This window comes from Amblyomma maculatum, chromosome 4, assembly GCF_055883805.1.
Source record: "Amblyomma maculatum isolate TAMU_Amacu chromosome 4, ASM5588380v1, whole genome shotgun sequence".
NCBI lineage: Eukaryota > Metazoa > Arthropoda > Arachnida > Ixodida > Ixodidae > Amblyomma > Amblyomma maculatum.
Window position 1 is genome coordinate 128,724,863 of NC_139347.1, and position 8,425 is coordinate 128,733,287.

Genomic DNA, 8,425 nt, shown 5'->3' on the forward strand with positions numbered 1-8,425 from the left:
CACCTACCAATGAACACCTCTAACGCAAAACTTCTAGCTCTTGGCATTCACAACACCTTCGAAGAGATCAAAGAAGCCCAACTGGTCACGCACATAGCCAGGCTCCAGCAGGCTCCTACGGGGCGCTCGCTTCTTAGGCGACTGGGGCTAGGTGCAACTGCGGAAATCGAGAATCGTACTGCGAGCATACCGGACGCAATTCGCCAGACGCTAAAGGTTAGCTCCCTTCCCCGGAACATGGACCCCAACTTGCATGTGGCCCGTAGAGCAGCCCGGGCGAAGTATGTACAACTAAATTTAGCTACAAGATCCACCACGGTATACATGGACGCGGCTCCGTATACAGGAAGCTCACATAATAGCGCAGTGGCGGTAGCTATTGATTCCAACCTAAAGGAACTAGCTAGCGCCTCAGTCAGGGAATGCATGGTAACCGAAGGGGAGGAGCTGGCCGTTGCTCTTGCGGTGGTAGCCGGGTATCGACGCAACACGTCCCTTACCATTCTTACAGATTCTAGAGAAGCGTGCCGTAACTACATGAACGGCCGAATAGGTCGCCCCGCCCTCAGGCTCCTCCATAGCACGACCCCATCAAAAGTCAAACACAACATCTACTGGGTGCCAGGACACACCGACATAGCGGGGAACGAACGCGCCGATCAGGTAGCTCGAGGGTACACGAGCCGAGCTTCCTCCCAATCGGACGATCTACCCGAGCGAGTCGGCCCTACGTACTCCGACATTCTTAACTACTATAAGGGGGTACGGATCCGCTATCCGCCTCCTCATCGGGATCTAAAACAACAAGAGGCCCTGTACTGGCGAAGACTGCAGACAGGAACATTCCCTAACCTGCATACCCTGGGCAAAATTTACCCGTCACAATATCGAGACACCTGCCCATGGTGTGGTAGCAAACCTTCGCTATACCACATCACGTGGCAATGTAAAAATAACGACAGCTTACATAAAGACCCGAGTGCGGAACAGTGGGAGAGCCGGCTCTCCAGCGGTGATTTGGATTGCCAACTAGGTTTAATCCAGCACGCCCAGCGAGCAGCGAAGCTCAGCGGAGCCCTGGAATAGGGGCACCGACCCTGTGAGAAGACGGAAGATGGAACTCTTCCGCTACTAGCACAAGACCCTCCTAGAGAAACTAACGTATTTCCTATCCTATCCTATCCGATGGTACCATTATTTTGCGATATACCAAATAGTTCCTCTTTTACAGATCCTACAATGTCACGCCCATGCGTAACCGGGCACCAACATAGCCATTTTATGCTTTCGCATTAACAACTTTAGTGTGCACATTCTCTGGCAATAAAAAGTGATACTAGCAACACCTAGAGAGAGAAAGCACTTTATTTGCACCCGTCAGAGAGAGAGAGAGATATATTTTAATGGCAACAGGAGATGTCTAGAGTATGGATGATCGGGTGAGACGCAGCTCCCCCTTTCACCCTCTATGTCCCTCTAGACATCGGCCGGAATCAGTTGGATTCCGGCGACGGCCGGGGCTTAACGGATGACTTGCTTTTGGATTTGTTCTTCCTGGCTGTGAAGGGAGGATTCCCATGACTCTTTATTTCTATGTATCCCGTATAGTGCTGGGCAAGCCCAGAGCATGTGAATAAAGGTAGATATGCCTTCACAGTTTTTACATTTGGAAGAGTGCACCTCAGGATGCCATATATATGTGAATATACGCGGGTTTGGGAAGGTGCCCGTCTGCAGTTTTTGCCAAATTACTTCTTCCTTCTTTGTGAGAGATCTATGGGGGGAGGGAGGGTTCTCCTGGCCATTCTGTAGTGTTCTAGGATTTATCTGTATGTGGTTAAGTCTCGCTTTTTAGTAGAATTCTGCCGACGCTGGGGGGGGGGGAGGTGGGGTGAGTCCTCGGGCGACCTCATTCCCTGCGAGTCCACTATGGGCAGGTGTCCATATTATTTTCATTAGGTCGTTAGGTACGTTCTCCTTGCTTGCTTGCAGAATTTTGCCAGCCTCTTTGGACACCTTACCGTTGTCATAGGCCTTGATTGCTGTTTTAGAATATGTGCTGATTATTCTGCTTGATGGATTTGTGATTGCTAGGGCAATCACAATCTCTGGTGAAGATTGATTACTACTACTACTCACGCTACAGCTCGAGATTAGCTCGCCTTTGTCGTTGATTACTACTGCAGCGCAGTGCCCTTCTGTGTACTCTACCGCATCAGTGTACACTACCCCTTGTTTTTGGAGGGAGCTTCACGGCTTCTCCTGCGTTCCTCATCGTATATGGGGTGCATGTTTCTTGGGATGGCGGGTATTCTTGACAATTTCTTTGGGGATGGTGGTTATCCCCTCTCGCAATTCTGGGTTTTGGCAGCTCAGCTTTGCCAGTTAGTCTGATATAGAGTGTCCTGTAAGTTTCGCGTCGCACATTTCCTCCAGGGTGTTTGACACTCCTAGGTTGAGGATCGTCTCGGTTGATGAGCACGCTGGTAAACCTAGGGCTGTTTTGACACCTTTCCTGATGAGCATGTCTATCTTTTGTCTCTCGCTTTAGTTAAGTGCGTGATAGCATAGGTGATTCTGCTAATGATAAAAGGGTGGACAAGCCTAAGTAGGTTCGCCTCCTTCATCCCCGCGTTTTGTTTGCTAATCTTTAGAAAGCCTGTACGTTTGGTTGTCTTCTAGTCTGCTTATTGATTCTGTGTTTCTTACATTTTGTTGTAACCACATACCCAATATCCTGATCTTGTCCACCCTTGGGATCGGGATGTTGACCAGGAGCTGGATATTGACCTACTGCTTCCTCATGATTAGCATTTCCTCATGATTAGCATGATTAGCAATTTTTCTGGCAATCATTTTAGCCTTATGGGTCTCAGATAGCTTTCAGTTTCCCAGATTGCCCTTTGTAGGGTGTCTTCTATCTGGCCATCGCTTCCCACTGTCGACCCAAAGGGTGAGGTTGTCGGCGTAGAGTGTCCCAGTCAAAAAAAAAAATCAATGGGTCCAATTGGGAAGACCAGTCAGATTGAATTGGTTCTGCCAATCCCAAATGGTTTGTCCAATGGGTACTGTCCAACCCAAATGGTTTCTCCACTCCCAATTGGGAAGCCCAGTTGGTTTCCTCACTCCCAATTGGGACGCCCAGTTGGTTTCATGACTCCAAATTGGGAATGAAGAAACCATTTGGGGTCCCAATTGGGATTGAATAAACCCATTGGGAAGCCCAATGGGTTACTTCAATCCCAATTGGGATTCCTTCGCTCCCAATTGGGACGCCCATTTGAAACGAATTGGGCTTCCCACTGGTTCTAACTGGTCCTAAACAAACATTCCCAATTGGGAAAGTCGTCAGTGATATCCTTGACTGAGATGTGCACAGATATACATACCTCTATTAAGAGACAACAGTGAAAATTTTAAGTTCTTATAAAAAGTATATGCCGCTTAATCTTATTAATTGATTATATCATGTTCACTCTAAGTGCAGCCATAATTAAATAAGTTAACTCTGAATAACAAAAATGTGTCACTGGTCCCAGCAGCACTGTTCAAAGAATGGAGTATATAAGTCTGCAACCTGTGGATATATATATTGAATCTGTATTAGTTCCGTGTGTAATGCTTGCTTGTCTCATATATGATTTCTGTAAAAAATTGTAATTTCATTCCACTTGTATAGAAGTCGGCTCCCCTATAACTTCTGGACACAAAACACTGAAATTGCATTTCCATTCTTTTTTTTCAGCTATGTGAGTTCAAACCATTTGGGCTCAATGGGTATGCCATTTGAGTTCAATTGATGAACCATTTGGTCTTCATGGGTGACCAATTATTTCCAATGGGGAGCACCAATTCATATCAAATGGTCAGGCCCAATGGGTGGCAAAAACACAATTGTTTTTTGACCCATTCATTTCAATTGGGAAATTCCCAATTGGACCCATTGACTTTTTTGACTGGGGTGTGGCAGAGGCCCTCTGTCTTTCCAAGTCGTTCTGGCAGTTCAATCATTGCAATGTTGAAAAGAGTAGGGGACAGCACGGATCCCTGCGGTGTCACTCTGTTACCTAGCTTAATGTTATAGCAACACCTAGACAATATTAAAGATAGACATGTTGGAGGCTTCAGGCAACATTTTGTTTTTCCAAAGTATGCAATGTTGGCCTCCGGCCTTAGGCCTATGTTGTCAGCCGAAGGTCGAGCCACGGCCGCTCAATGGATGCGCCTCCATTGAGCGGCCGTGGTCGAGCAGTGCAAGGCAAATAACAAATCCCAACGTCAACGAGACCTTGTCGATCTTTATTGGGCCAGGGTGTCTGTCGAAGCCGGACTAACACCAGGCCAATGCCGTTTGTTTCAGTTGGAAGTGAGAAGTAGAAAAAGTGTTTTAACTTTGAGGCAGCACCCAGTGTCTGTAAGCTGGTACTGCACAAGGGCTGAGAGCAGCTTTGATCATTTTAATGCATTTGACAAAGCTGACGTGGGAAACTGTATTTGTATTAAAACTGTACAATTGGCGCAGCTGTCAGAACCGGCACGCTCTAATGCTATCATGTTAAGCCCTCATGCCTGCACTGGCATGCATACCAAGCAGAGAGGAACTGCGTTCACAGCTGAGCTGATTAAGCCCAGGTACCACCGAACATTAGAATGTTATAAAATTGTTACCCAAGTTACCTGCATGTTACGTAACGTTTTGTGATGTAAAATAACATTACTAGAACATTCAAAACAAGCATTACACTAATGTTGACTGAAGTACTAAATTTTGTTTTTAAACATTATGTTAGGTACAAAGAAATGTTTTAGCATAATCTTCTACACATTAAAATACAATGTTCATCATGACTGTGAAAAACATTGTAAATATATTTCAAGCACTGAGCCCCAGCACTTATGAACTGTCTATTAAAAGATTTTAAAATAACTTTTTTGCTACTAAACTTTTGAGATGATGCATGCCATAGATTGCACACACAGCACTGTAATTGCTTTTTGGAAGCTTTGCTTATTATCCCCACTATCACTCATGGGAGACTGCTTTGTCCACAGGCGAGTGTAGTTGTGCTCTGCTGTTCTGCAAAGCGTTCAAGTTAATTGTGTACTACCATCAAGAGTGGTTTGGTGCAGGGCTGATTTTGTCATGCTCAAGAATGTTACATTACGTTCCATACATATTTTGTTTATATTATATGAATGTTTATGGAAACATTGAACTAATGTTTATATAACAGGGCTTGAACGTACGCTACCAAAGGACATTAGGAACATCACAATAGCACTGGACTGAAACAAAGGTGGTAACGTTGTATTAATTTTTCTGTGCTACATGGGAGCCATTCTGCATTAATCAATCAGACAAGTCGCCAGAGAAGAACAGCCTCACAGAATGTTTGAACAAGTCCATGCATACATTATTGCCATGTAGCACGTTGACAGAGCTCAGAACTAGAACTTCATTCTTTTGTGGTCGTCTCTTTTAGCAGACCATCAGCTGCAGGTGATACTCTCTATCTGCACATGGGTAGGAGGCCACGACAAGGCTCGATGCCATGCTGCCAGACGTCATTGATGAAAACAAGTTTGACTTCGCCGCTACCTAAAGCGCACAGAAAAATCCCGGCGGCTTGCTTGACTCATCAGAAATCGGCAGCCCACCGATGCCAGATGCCACAACTTACAAAAAAACAACGCAGAATTCGCCACTGTCGACGCAGTGAAACAGTGAAACCTTGGCACCGCTGTTTCAGCCCATACTTGCGGTAATATTCCAATGCAAGGAATCAATGGAGGTGGTCTTTGTAATAAAGTCAAATTGAAAAGCTCTGTGTAGAAACTATAATTTACATTTTTTTTAGACGTTTGCCTGGGGACTGCTCACAATCGATTAGCACAACACCTCCACACATGCTCCCATGCCGATGAGGTAACCAAGGTTCTGAGTATGCCCTCATTGGACGCTCTCCCAAGTGTCGCGAGCGGGACAGGGTTCCATCATACCACAGAAAGTGCAAGCAGAAACTGTGCGAGGTGCGTCCGCGAGATTCTGAAGGATATTGGTGGGGTTTGTGATAGATGACTGTGATGAGAGACCCTTTCTACTTGCTCCCTAGAGAGGGAGAACTTTCTCTCACAATGAGGAAGAGGGTCTCTCAATTCACCTCCTCCTCTTTCCCTCCCATCCCCTCCCTCTAGAGAGTAGAGAGAGGGGGAGTGACACTTTCTGGAAGAATCAAAGAATCCGGAGTGTTTCACAGGGCAGCCAAAATCCTTTTGCCTTGCTGCAAGTAAGATGAAAAGTACCCTGAAATATTTTATTTCGTGCATCTAGTGGGAGGGAGGAGAGACAGCGAGGAGCATTACCCATATGTTTGGTGCTGATGAAACTACTTTAATTTCTTTTTTATTGTGTTGTGGAGGATTGATGAAATACTTTCCTCGTGCACATTTTCTAGTGTTTGTAAATAGCTTTTCCTAGTCCCTTTAATTTGCAGAAAAACTGCAAAGTGGTAGCCGATGAAGGCAAAAAATAGCGACGCTATGAATGTCTAGAAATGGCATGTTGTGCGCTGAAATTCAATAGCCTGAAATAATAGACGCTAGTGTACCCATCCTGGTTTCCTAATATGGTTAATAACGCCTGATAGTTTTTGCATCTTAAGTTTATTTTGGCTATTTCAGTGCAGTTTGAGCATCGAGCTGATGCTTATCTAGGAAGGGGGTAATTGCAGGTAATGTTCTTCCTAAAAACCATCGGCATACACGCGTCTTGATCACTTCATTTGTGATTAAATATGCAAGTTTATCCCGAAAGGTTGAGGCATCAAACAACTGCTTGAGGTTGCAGCAGTGAGTTCCTACGCATAATTTCGAAAGTTGTTTGGCAGCTTTAAGTGCGAACATGCTTGTACCTGTCGCTGTCATCGGGTTCGATTTTTTTTGTAGGTGCTAGTCAGCCCAATAATGAATTTGCTGCAGTGCGATATATTTGGTTCATCTGTTACGTGCTGTTGTCACCCTCAAGTTACAATAGTTTCATATTTCAAAAGCCTCAAGTAGGAGACCGCAGAGGTCCAGAATGTTCCAAACTTCATGCGTGATGGGATTAGAATCCTAATGTACGAGGATGAAAGATCAGCTAGGACACAGAAAGAAGCGCGCACAACGCCTCGGTAAGATGAAATGCTGGATTTACTTACTGGTAACGTTGATGACTATCACCATCTTTGTGCACAAGTAAAGGCACCATCTTTTTAGTAAAGGCAGCAATTTTTAATCATAAGCGTAAGTGGTCCCAGATGCCAGGCCGCAGGTACACAATTTAAGTAGACACCAAAGTTTGGTCGCATTTTTCTTCTTGTTAATGATATAAAGACTTTACTGTACATGGATCAGCACTTGATGTTCGCACACCTGTTTTGATTTAAACAGGCAAGTGATATGGCTGTGCCTTCAAAGTGGAGGTCATCTGAGGGATTAAAAGAAACTGCAACATAATCGCTGCTTGTTCACTCATTGTATGATCCCCGTTCTTGAGGCAGGCTGGCTTTAGCGTTATTAAAGAATCAAAACGATGGAGCGATTATGTCGCCACTTTATCATCCCTCGCTTGGGTGTATGTAAAAATGCACCCCCCCCCCCCCCAGAATGTAGGGCCCCCGAAAGAAACAATCTGGAAAAAAGCATCATTAGAAGAAAATGCCGCTCGACAAGCCTCCTAGGAAAAAACATTACCAACCAAGCCAAAAAATTAATTGGCCTAATTGGGATGACCAGTCAGATTTATTTGCTTCTACTGATCCCAAATGGTCTGTCCAATGTGCTCTGTCCAACCCAACTGGTTTCTTCTCTCCCAATTCAGAAGCCCGCTTGGTTTCTTCATTCCCAATGGGGCCACCATTTGGTTTCTTTACATCAATGCAATTGGAAGTCACGAAACCAACTGGGAAACCAAATTAGTTCCTTCACTTCCAATTAAACATGAAACTAATGGGTTCCAACTGGAATTCCCACTAGTTCTAATAGTCCAAAGGGAACATTCCCAATTGGGAAAGTTCAAGTGCAATATCCTCGACTGATATGCACATATATACAAAAACAGTGAAAAATTTAAGTTCTTATAGAAAGTATTTGCAATTTAATCTTCCTAACTGATTTTATCATATCCACCGCCAGTGCAGGCATAACTAAAGATATCTCTTAATAATGGGAAGAAATGTCACTGGTCCCAGCAGTACTGTCCAATGAATGGAGTATATAAGTCACTACAAAGTCTCCTGTGGGTATACATTAAATCTGTGTTAGTTCCATGTGTGTGATGCATGCCTGCCTCTAATGAATTCTGTAGACTTGTAATTTCAATCCAAATTGTATAAAAATTGGCATTCCTGCATCTCCTCCGAAAAAGTCGAAATTGAATTTTTTT